This window comes from Peromyscus eremicus, chromosome 1 (assembly GCF_949786415.1).
Source record: "Peromyscus eremicus chromosome 1, PerEre_H2_v1, whole genome shotgun sequence".
Classification (NCBI taxonomy): Eukaryota; Metazoa; Chordata; class Mammalia; order Rodentia; family Cricetidae; genus Peromyscus; species Peromyscus eremicus.
Window position 1 is genome coordinate 144,667,560 of NC_081416.1, and position 11,958 is coordinate 144,679,517.

At 36.4% G+C, this 11,958-nt stretch overlaps 1 long non-coding RNA gene across 1 annotated transcript in view; it reads right to left on the reverse strand.

Annotated features, from left to right (window-relative positions):
• The window catches only part of LOC131902340 (uncharacterized), a 31,064-nt gene extending 21,499 nt beyond the window's left edge, over positions 1-9,565 (reverse strand). The window contains exons 1-2 of the long non-coding RNA XR_009377069.1: positions 9,399-9,565; positions 6,207-6,255 (exon numbers count right to left, since the gene is read on the reverse strand). This is a non-coding gene — a long non-coding RNA (uncharacterized LOC131902340). The remainder of the gene's footprint in view (positions 1-6,206; positions 6,256-9,398) is intronic.
• Between the last annotated feature and the right edge of the window lie 2,393 nt (positions 9,566-11,958).

Below are 11,958 nucleotides of genomic sequence, written 5' to 3' on the forward strand. Positions count from 1 at the left end.
TACATTATTTAAACTGCTTGGCCATTAGCTCAGGCCTGTTATTGTCTAGCTCTTACTCTTATATTTAGCCCATTTCTATTAATCTTTACTTTGCCACATGGCTCATGGCTTACTCGTACCTTACATCTTCCTTGTCCTGATGGCGGCTGGCCGTGCCCCTCTCCCAGCCTTCCACTTCCCAGAATTCTTTTCCTTGTCCCGCCTATATTTCCTGCCTAGCCAATGGCCAATCAGTGATTTATTTACTGACCAATCAGCAACACACTTGACATACAGACCATCCCACAGCACTTCCCCTTTTCTCTTCTTAAAAAGGAAGGTTTTAATTTTAACATAGTAAAATTACATATAATAAAACAATTATCAAGCAAGAATTACAGTTACAATATTAAAGAAGAGATCCTATCTATCTTATATTTGTAAGTTTAAGGTTTTATATCTAACTTATCTTTTATTATAATTAAGGAAAATTGTAAGTATCTAGTCTTTAACCATATCAAAGACCTCAGAAGGATATACTATTACCTGAGAAATGGAGAAGGATATAAGTAACTTTTAGGAGTCTTGTAGGGTAGACAGAGACAGCTGGCAGCCTGGACAGTCATTCAAAGTTCTCTTGTAAAGTTGGGGCATCTGTCTTCAGCCCACAGGCCTAGAGTCTCTTATTCATTTTTCTCTGTGTCCTGTAGAATGTCTGGCAGTTTTCTCTGCAAAGCAGGAACCTGAAGGACCATTTTGTCAAGCAAAGTTCAGTGGTCATCTTTGTATGGGTCCTGCATGTCCAGTTGATCAGGCAGTCCAGGCAAGAACAGTTTCTTGCCCAAATGGCTATTTTTGTCAAGGTGAAGATAAACTCCGTATGGAGTGTCTTCGATGCCCATCCTCCTCTCTGAAGTAAATCGGTGCTGTCAGGAGCAGACATGTCTCATTGTCCAAAAAGTCTAAACTTTTAAAACATTTTAAATGCCATATTTTGTAGGTCTTTGAAGTGTTTGAAGACTACCTATCTATCTGAAATATATCTATGTACATCTAGAAGACTTAACTAACATGGCTACAAATATTATTATAGATGACTAACTATTAATCTATTTTTTAATTATCCATTATAATTTTAAATGAGTTACATAAACATAATATCTCAAACAAGAATAGAAATATAAATATACAGTATAACAAAATTAAGTTTAAACTTGTATCAATAAACTAAAATCTATAGCAATGTAAAACATTTTAAACAAGTTGTTATTCTTTAAAAGTAGGTTCATTAATCTACCCTTTTATCCTATCATATCTAAATTATCCCCTTTTTTTCTTTAGAAAGAGACTGTATTTATAATCAACCTGATTTAAATAAAAATATTGTTTTTTCTCTGTCCCATATCAGAGGGCTCTTCTGATTTGGGACATAAGAATCTCTTAACCATTTTTTTTTTTTTTGAGCAATATGTCTGGGTTTAGAGGGGGAGTGAGCCAATTCCATCTCTAAAGCCAGCTTGGTATATTTGGGAATTTGGGCGTAGCTTTTCTTATTATTTCCTGCTGGAGGGGGGCGCTGTATCTTCTGGAGATAGAAAGAAAATTTTAGGATCATGGAGTAGTCCATGAGGCTGTATCGTCTGAGCCAGTTGCCTTGAAACCATTCTGGATGTTGAATCATCTGGGCCATGGTGTCATTGGAGACCTTTCAGGGGGTCTTGGCTGGTCAAACCTGATGTATCTTAATCTGGAACAAATCCATAGTCTCTGGCTTTCTGTGGAAACAAGAGCAGAGACTCTTTTCCAAAGCAACATATCCTTATATCCAAATTTTGAAGTCAAGGTACCTTTAAAATATACATTTTGGCATAACTCAACAGCTTTTACAATCAAATGTTTTTCTGCAGTTACGAATATCAAAGAGAACATAATCCAGATTCTTTGTGTGGTAGCCATCTTTACGTGGCTTATTTTTTTATATTAGCATGAGCCTATTGCTTTAAACTGTAGCCTTCTAAGCCTGAAATGGCGCAGTGGCTGCTGGCTCCGCCCACTTCAGCTTCCCAATATGGCGGTGGTCCGCTTTCCGCCAGCTCTGGGAGCCGTAACTCTCATAAATAGTGGGTCTACACTTTTACCAAAGTAGCGTGTAGCCCAGAAACCTCTTTTTTTGTTTTGTACTAGCAAAGGCTAAATCCATCACATAGTTTAATGTGCTACTTGCAGAGGCCTCATTCCTACCATACTGCAGGTCGAGAGTGCACACTAGGAACCCGCCAGTAGGCCAGTAGCTCAAACCGGCAGCTGCCGCTTATTTGAGAGAGACAATTAGGAAGCTGTTTTAGGTCCGTTTTAGAATCTTTTTTCTAAGTTTTTAGGTGGAAACTCTTGCCACCACGTTGGACGCCATTTGTTGCTGGAGAATTTCTCTCCAGCTCCCACCACCAAGTCCCGCCAGTCCCAGAGCCCACTTATAAAATAAACACATAGACTCTTACATTATTTAAACTGCTTGGCCATTAGCTCAGGCCTGTTATTGTCTAGCTCTTACTCTTATATTTAGCCCATTTCTATTAATCTTTACTTTGCCACATGGCTCATGGCTTACTCGTACCTTACATCTTCCTTGTCCTGATGGCGGCTGGCTGTGTCCCTCTCCCAGCCTTCCACTTCCCAGAATTCTTTTCCTTGTCCCGCCTATATTTCCTGCCTAGCCAATGGCCAATCAGTGATTTATTTACTGACCAATCAGCAACACACTTGACATACAGACCATCCCACAGCAGGAACTGCAATTTGGCATTGTTGATTTAAAACAGGAGTGAAAAACAACGGTGACCATCAGCTTTGCTTTAAAATCAGTGAGGTGTTGTCCTGTTTCCCAGCAGTCTGTATAGAAGTCAAGGAGCAGTGTAATCCTTATGAGGTGAAATCCATCAGACAAGGTCTTCAAAGTAAACAGGTGGCTCAGTGTCCTTGCTTTCATCTCACGCAGGGCCATGTCATAGAATTCTACCTCAGTAAACAAGTATACACATTGCCATACTAAATTTGAACAGATAACAGTTAAATATCCAAGAGAGAAACAACAGTTCTCATAATAAACTTGCACTCTGGTGGAAATTCACTGATATATCCCAGTAACAGCCCTGAACTGCATTCCTTGTTAAACCATTGGTCCTACTCTCAATGACTCAGACTAAATCCTGAGGAATGTCAGGTAATCCTGATTGCGTAGAGGAACCACAAATCACATACTGTGTCCTCAGTGCTCTGACTATGGAGGGGACAACATCATGTCACCTTACAACAAAAGAAAGAATGGAAATGTGATTGAGCTACTCTCAGTACCAAAACCCAGGTTGCAATGGTGCCTAGAATCAGAGATTCAAATTCATCATTGGGAGTTTTCTCCGCAATTCGAATGATCTTTCTGTCTTCTGAGAATACCTTTTCTGCACATAATTGAAGAAGATTATGACTTGTTAGCTTTACACAGTCAGCCTTGAGAGAAAACTGTGTTCATAACTGTTTGCTTATTTTTATAATATTGAAGTAATTTTAGTTGCGAAATATAACTTCACATTTTAATTCAAGAAAAATATATTCCCATTCTAGCAGCTTGGTTCTGACTTGAAAAGATGACAGAAATCTTTAGAGACTCTTGTTCTTAATATTGAAACACTAAAAATGTAAAGACAACTTTTAAAAGAAACCGTAAATTACAATTGTGTTACTCTCCTTGCACATTTTGTATTTTATTAGGCTTTCCCTTTGCCTCCCACATTCTCCCGTGCATAAACATTTAAAAGTTGCTTAGCACAACCAATATTACATTTTATAACGTCAGCATGATGAGTTTGCAGTTCCTCAGGTGCCGTGTTTTACTGCTGAGATGCATTTTGAGCAACACACACACAAATAAAAATAATGATAAAAAGGATTTGGGGAATATATAAAAATTCAAAACCTATTATAGATGAGAAGAAACAAGATATTTAAGCTTTTAATTAGGGTCATGATATTTTAAACTTTAAGATTTTCATTAAGATGAGTCTTGATTTTTTATATTAAAAATCTTGATACAGTTGACAGGTTCAAATATCATTTATTTTTATTATATTAGTAACTTGACATTTCTGTTTGGTTTGTGATAAAGCTAAAACCCATATAGTAATGAGGTGCTCTTGTACCCTCAAATGGAACCTCACACACAGGGCATCAGCCGTTACTATTATATGGGTAAAGGTAGTCAGAAAGCAGATTAGTGGAGAGAAATGGTCCTATGCTTGGATCATTTGAAATGTTTCCTTGTGTATAAAAAAAAAAAACAAAAAAAAAACCTTACCATGGACTGGAAAGTCAAATGTTTCACAGTAGTGGAATTCTGTGAAACAGTCTGTCATAAAAAGGAAGCCCTGACAATTTTTTTCTAATTGTATTGCACGGGCCTGGGTAGATGATTAAGTATATGAGGACCAGAACCAGCATAAAGAAGCAAGGTGTGTTGGCAAGGTTGAGCTTATAACACCAGCTGCAGGTAGGAGGAGATGGCAAATCCTTGGGGCTCTTTGTCCAAGCAGCTCAGCCTACATGGTAAGTTCCTGCCTTTTGAGAGACCATGTCAAAAAGAAAGAAAATAAACACACACACACACACACACACACACACACACACACACACACACACACACAAGGTGGCCTGTGTCTGAGGACTGACAGCTTCCACAAGATAGAGAGCAAACATGAACACATAAACACACAAAATTTCATTCATTCATTCATAACCTAAGCCCAAGCACCACTGTTTACCAAGGTCAAGTGAAGGCCTGCTAACTGCTAGTATGTCTACATTAAGCCCTAGGTGATGTTCACCAACCTGCTTGATTAGGCTTAACTACTTGGAAGGTTTGCCTCTCCACAGAATCAAATTTTCAGTACAGAGCATCATCTAACAAGCAATAGGGTGACTTTGGGGAAATCATTATAATTATTCTAAGTCCTTCCTTAATTTTCATCCATAATTACCACATCCAGAGGAAATGTTCTGAGTTTCAAAAAGCAAAAATGTTAGAATGCTCTGATTTATAACAGGCTATAACATGTAATTAGTTCTTTTAGTTCATGTATTGCAAAGGTACTCTGCATTTTAAGCAAGCTGGCCCTTCTCATGAGCTTGGTGTCTGTGATTCTGTGAACTAAATATAATATTGTAAATACTGTCCTTCTAAGGATGCATCCTTTTACATGTTCAGGTAATCATGAGTTGTAAATTATATAATTTTACTTTAAAATGCACACTTTAGTCTTCTTAATGCACACTTTGGTCTTCTTCTAAATATTTTATAAGTCTTTAAGTGATATTTGGATATGTTTTCTTTGGTAACCCTTGAAAATCTCTTTAAATTTGCTGTACAATATATGTAACATGTATTATATAATGTGTTGCTCATAGAACAAGCTGTTCAATAGATTCCATTTTAGCTGGGAATGATTAAGTCTGATCCTAAACTTCCATGCTGAAGGATCAGGAGTTGTCATAAATACCTATGTCACCATCAAGGCAAGCACTGAAAAGTCCTTTGTTTTGCTTGAGCTTAAAAAATATTAATCTATATTTCAATTAATATTTTCTATTATTTATATTATTTAGGCTAAAATAGGGATAGAATATAAGAATGACTAACTTTGTTAGCAGTACTTACAGTAATGGTTATTATTTAATACCACATATTATCCAATAGAATGTAAGTGAGAACTGTTACTTATTGACATGATAGAATATTGATGACATTCTTTAAGCATATTATGATCTTGAGAAGAAATTTCTTTTTTTTTTTTTTTTTTTGGTTTTTCGAGGCAGGGTTTCTTTGTGTAGCTTTGCGCCTTTCCTGGAACTCACTTGGTAGCCCAGGCTGGCCTCAAACTCACAGAGATCTGCCTGCCTCTGCCTCTCGAGTGCTGGGATTAAAGGCGTGAGCCACCACCGCCCAGCGAGAAGAAATTTCTAAGGAATAGTTTTTCTTAATATCACATAACGCTATTTCTCAAAGTTAAAAGAAAATTGAACATGTGCCAATCAATTTTAAAAGAAGTCTTTAAACATTGCTCACATTGAAATTGTTTTTTAAATTTTTTTTGAATAAAGAGAACCAGTTTGCACTAATAGCAGTAATGAAAAAAATAAATTACATTAAATATTCACTTAGAATACATGAGGTGATTTACCTCTCTTACTTTAGTTGACATGAGGGCACCAAAGAATCAGGAACATAATCTATTACAAAAATAATTAACAATTCCAAATTAGCTGCCGAACTTTGCATTGCTCCCTCTTTAATATACATTTAACCTTTTCACAGAGCAATTAATAGCACTGTGACTTTCCTCTTAGCAACACACATAAGCATTCTAATCATTTTTATTGAGCTATAGAAACTAACTCTTTAATTGATATTTTTTAACATGCTACAATGCTATATCTGATCTTAGGCTTTTGCGTCTTAATGGAAATTGAGAACATACATGTATTACCAAAGTTATCTTCTACTTCTCTTATATAACTTAACTTTTTCTTTAAAAATTAAAACCATTTTCCTCTTATCTATTTTCATAATTTGTTATATTGGCCTTTCACTTGCTTTATTTTCCTCTCTAATTCTGATGAACTATTGGCATCACTCATATATATACTTATTTTCTGTATATTTCTATAGTTTCATATGGACACTATGATAAATCATCTTAAATTGTTTATAACATTTACAATTAATAATATTTTCCCAGACATATCTTGAACTGACCTAAGTGCTTCCTGCTTGAGGACTAGTTTTATGGCACCAGAAGACACCATGCAAGGGAGAAAAGCAACCAATAGTTCCACCTCGCTATGACAACTATGAAACACCGCAATGACCACCATTTACATGATAACCCTGAGGGTGAAATAGTGGTGAGAATAGCTTGGCAGTAACCAATAGCTCTCTACCTGGACTTAAGATATGCACAAGAAGAGGAAAATCTGCCTTGTATTGGGAACCTAGCCAACAATTTAGGGCTAGTGAAGTCATGGATCTTGAAGGACAGCCTATAACATTTTAATAAATAATCCCTAAAAAATTCTAAATATATGTCCCTACACCTATGGTGATATTTTATTTGTGCTGAAATGTGACTTTATTTGTATGTTAATAAATAAAGTTGCCTGGGGGTCAGAGCTAATAGCAAGCTATTTAGCAGAAGTCTGGCAGTGGTAGCACATGCCGTTAATCCTGACCACATGACAGGCAGAATCTCTGTGTTTTCAAGGACACAGCCAGCATGGAGATATACACCTTTAATCTCAATACCAACCATAGAGACCTAGAAGTCTATTAGACAGGCAGTGACAAGGAGGTCATGTGGTTGGGTTTACAACCTATGAGAAGGCAGAACAGAAAGTCAATAAAAAGACAGACACACAGGAAGTAGTTCTCTTTCTCAGGGGAAAGACAGCAGTGGCAGCGGGTGGTAAAAAACAATAAAAGCCGGGCGGTGGTGGCGCACGCCTTTAATCCCAGCACTCAGGAGGCAGAGCCAGGCGGATCTCTGTGAGTTCGAGGCCAGCCTGGGCTACCAAGTGAGTTCCAGAAAAGGCGCAAAGCTACACAGAGAAACCTGTCTCGAAAAACCAAAAAAAAAAAAAAAAAAAAAAAAGAAAGAAAGAAAGGCTTGGAGGTTAGAAAGGAAGGGGAAATAATACAATTTTATTATAATCTCAAAAAATATATACTCTAAACACTCAAGAGACAGAAGTAGATCTCTGAATTAAAGGCCAGCAAGAAATACAGTCAGACCTTGTCTCAAACATAAATGAAAAAAGTCAAGTACTTCTGTGCTGGCTAGTTTTCTGTCAACTTCTTTTATTATGGTCATGTGGTCATCAGAGCTAGAGAATGCAGATGAATATGAAGAAGATAATATCACTCTAATACCTATATGATGGCCTGTGACAACATCTTTACACAATATCCTTGGATGGAGTATTTGGAGCTTCTATAATTTTCTACTGTAGAATTTATTATGGTTCCAGATCAGAAGTGCTGTGCTACCTTCACTGGCCTTGAGAGCAGACAACACAGCATAAACTAGTTCTATTTCACTCAAGCCTGTAATAAACAGGCTCAGCCTGTTTAGCTTCTCAGATATGATGGATATTGGGTGCATTCAGAGCAGTTTGGTTGTACACAGGACCAAACTGTTTGTTTATAAGCCAGCTTTCCTTCCATGAGTTGAGTTGACAGCAGAGGAGCTGGAAATTATGACAATAGAGTTTTTGCACTTTTATCTCCTTGAGGTAAGAATGGGTTAGTTAATATGTTTCAGGCAGATTTCTCTCCTCATGAAGCACAGCTTTGTGTATTCATCAATGTAATGCCAATGCTTCACCTTCACCCTCTCAGTGTCTGAATAGGCACAAGAGAAAAATCAGATTATCTAACAGTTATCTCCCTGCATAATTTATTTACATCTAAAAGCATATGAAGAAGTTTTTCTATATAGGCCACATTAAATATAATAGTGCCAGCTAGGTGCACCTGAAATTTAGGTGAACAAATTAACTCATCTGTGACAATATAAAGAATTCTTTAAATGATCACACGGCACTTAGTGTTTGTATATGTATGTATATATTAGTATATATACTATATATAGTATATATATTAATTTCTCCAGAAATTAATAATATATAAAAACTAATAATATATGTCAATTTCTACATAAATAAAGATAATGCAAGGTTTGTTATCATCTATGAAAATAATTCTGACAATACTGTTTTTAAAGTCATCTTACTTGGGTAACTGTTAATGTGTAACTTAAATATTTTAAAGATAATCCAAACATTGAAACAGAGCTCAAGAAGTAGTTGTGCTTTTTTTCCTTCCCTCAGTCTGTATTTTGAGATCTTAACACTCCAGCATGACACTTTAGCTACATTTGTTGAAGGCAGAATTTTAATGTGATCTCTGCTGGGCACCACTTACTTACACCTTTTCCTAGCCTGTGCAGCAGAAGCTCCAGATGAGTTAACACCTTGGGATAATGTAATGTTATACACCAAAACTGAAGGACTTTCCACATATAAGGGCGGTCTCTTTTTCCTTCCAAAAATCGTATGTAACTGGGATGGGAGGTCAAATGTTAAATCTATATCCACAATTAACATGTAGATGTTAAATATATCCATAGCCAAAGCAGACTGATTTATTCCATTCTTCAAGGGTTCTGGGCAGGGACTCAGGTAGCCATGCCTGAACTTAAAATCCATGAAAACTCAAGAAGCCAAGGAGACTTTTTGGGGGTACATTACTAATTTTGTCAAGATACAATATGAAGACATTTTTAAAAACATTAATCCTGTCTTTTAAAGTTACTCACCTAAAACTTGTCAGTAAAAAAAAAAATATCCAATCCAATCCAATTTTTCTTTTCCTGGTGATCCTTTTAAAACTCCACAGGCATGTGCTTCAAAGCTCTCTCTCTCTCTCTTTTTTTTTTTTTGAGGCTTTTTATTTAAAAAGCAGCTTTCCCTCAGATACTCCATATACAAGATTCTCATAGGAATAAATCTCAACATTCCATTTGAAACAGATGAGGTTGCTTAGCAACTATCTTACCCCACTATACTCATCATTTACAAAGACACTAACTCGCACACCAAGACTGAAAAAAAAAAAAAGATGAAAATAAAAGAGGGAAATGCTAGCAGCGTATCCATTGGAAGTGAGACTCAGATATTGAAGACTGAAAGTACCACAAAGATCCATTTCCATTGCTGAAGCATATGCCCACCAGAATCATCAAAGGGAACTTTATCCTTTGAACCTCAAAATTTTTGTTGGACTAGCAATGAGAAAGAGTGACTCAGGAGAAGCTGTGTGGTGATTTGGCAAGTACCTAGAAATTGCTTCCAGGACTCAGAGCAGAGCACTAAATAGCCTCACCTAAGGGATAAATATGAAATTAACCTCCCTGAACAAGACATTTTACAAAACTGGTTGGCCATTAAATTTCTTTTCATCATGGGTTTGACTGAACAACCTTTTCCGTAATTCTGTTAGTTCTTACTGCACTATCAGTTATAACATCTGCTTACTGTGGAGACACAGAGAAATCTAAAAGGAAGTGCATACAGAGTGAAGCAAAGGATTTACAAAGCAGGGTAAACTGAATTTGCTGATTCTATTCTCCATTCATTTCTGAATAAAGATCTTATGCATCACACACATGAATTTTAGAATTTATGTGGAGATAATGTCACACACCAACAAGTAGGGAACTACAGGGAACTTGAGACTTATCTAATGGTCAAGATAAAGTGACAGAAACTGACTAAATATTAAACATTGTGAAAAAATGCTTTAACAGAGTCTAAAAGAGTGGCATTAATGCAACTCATTTATCTTCAACAGAATACAGAGAAATTATTTGATATTCTCACCAAGAATTGCAATAGAGAGAGATGGAACTAATTAAAAATAAACCTTGAACTGAAAATACTTTAGAGAAAGTTAAAAATATAAAGACATCAATAGGAGTGCAGATCAAATAGAGGAAAAAAAAATAAAGGGTGTAGATAGGTTGTTTGAAAATATACATTCGAAAGGAGAAAAGTAAAAAAAAAATGGTGGAAGAGGTGAGAGGGGGAACTTTGGAGACAGCTTAAAAGAGCAAATAGTTGAGATTCTGAGTTTAAAATGATACTTTGTAACAAAAAGGCATAGAGAATATATTGAAAGGTAACATAACCAAACCTATAGGCTGTTTCAACCACTAAGATATAAGGAAATCAAGGGTCAGCAGCCCGGTTGAATTACCCCAAGACTGCTCCATGCATATAACAAGGAGGTCTCAGAGTGTATTGAATAGGAAACACTTGAAATAACAAGAGAAAAGAAGCTTCACTCAAAGCCATCCTACTTCATAGGAGAACAGAGCTTGGAGGTGAGGAATTATGGGTTAGCAGGAGGCTGTTCTCATTAAAGTAATAAAATATAACTAAAATAACAGTAATAATAACAATGTCCTACCTTCTCACAGCAGCTGACAATAGAGATGTGGTCATGAAGCTGGGTAGCGTTGGGAGGACAAGGCAGAGGCTGATGAAGGAACTGGTGTCAGAATCTTGACTGAGGGGAGCCATCTACGTGTGATATCACAGGGTATCTGAATGTGACAGTATGGCATTTTAAAGAGCTAGATGGAAGTGGTAAACAGTTAAACCATAAGGAATTGATAGCAATTACTGAAGTAACAGATTTGATTTAAATATTATACTATATATGTCATGAAAAACTGCATCTATAAATCTGTGTAATTCTTATTTTTTAGGTTATAGGCTAAAATAAAGTCAATTTACATTATAAATTGAAAAAAAGATGAAATTACCTAACAGAAAGTACACACAAATATTCTGGAGTTTTCCATATAATATTAGAAAATTCTCATTCTTTCAGACATTTTCAGAAATGAATAAGTAACTTGTTTTCATCCTACTTAATTTTTATTATATTTATTTTTCTAGTGTGTGTGTATGTGCATGTGCGTGTGTGTGTGTGTGTGTGTGTGTGTGTGTGTGTGTGTATGTGTGTGTGTGTGCAGGTGACCATGTGTCATGATGTGCATGTCCATGTGGAGATCAGACACCCACTTGAGGGAATCATTTCTTCCTTCCACCGTGTTGGAAATGGGGGATCAAACTCAGGTCTTCATGTTTGGTGGTAGGTATCTTTACCCACTGTGTCATCCTATTGGCCTTTTCTCATTCTCTGGACATTTACTTCTCTTTCTCCTGAACAATGTTGATCTTCATACATTCAGTTTCTGAAATTGTCTCTCATTCTATTCCTCTTTAATTCTCTACAGTCTCCAACAACTGTGTTAGCAAGGCCACCTTAGTTATGATAAAACCTGTCATTGCTCATCTGGCACCTTCCCT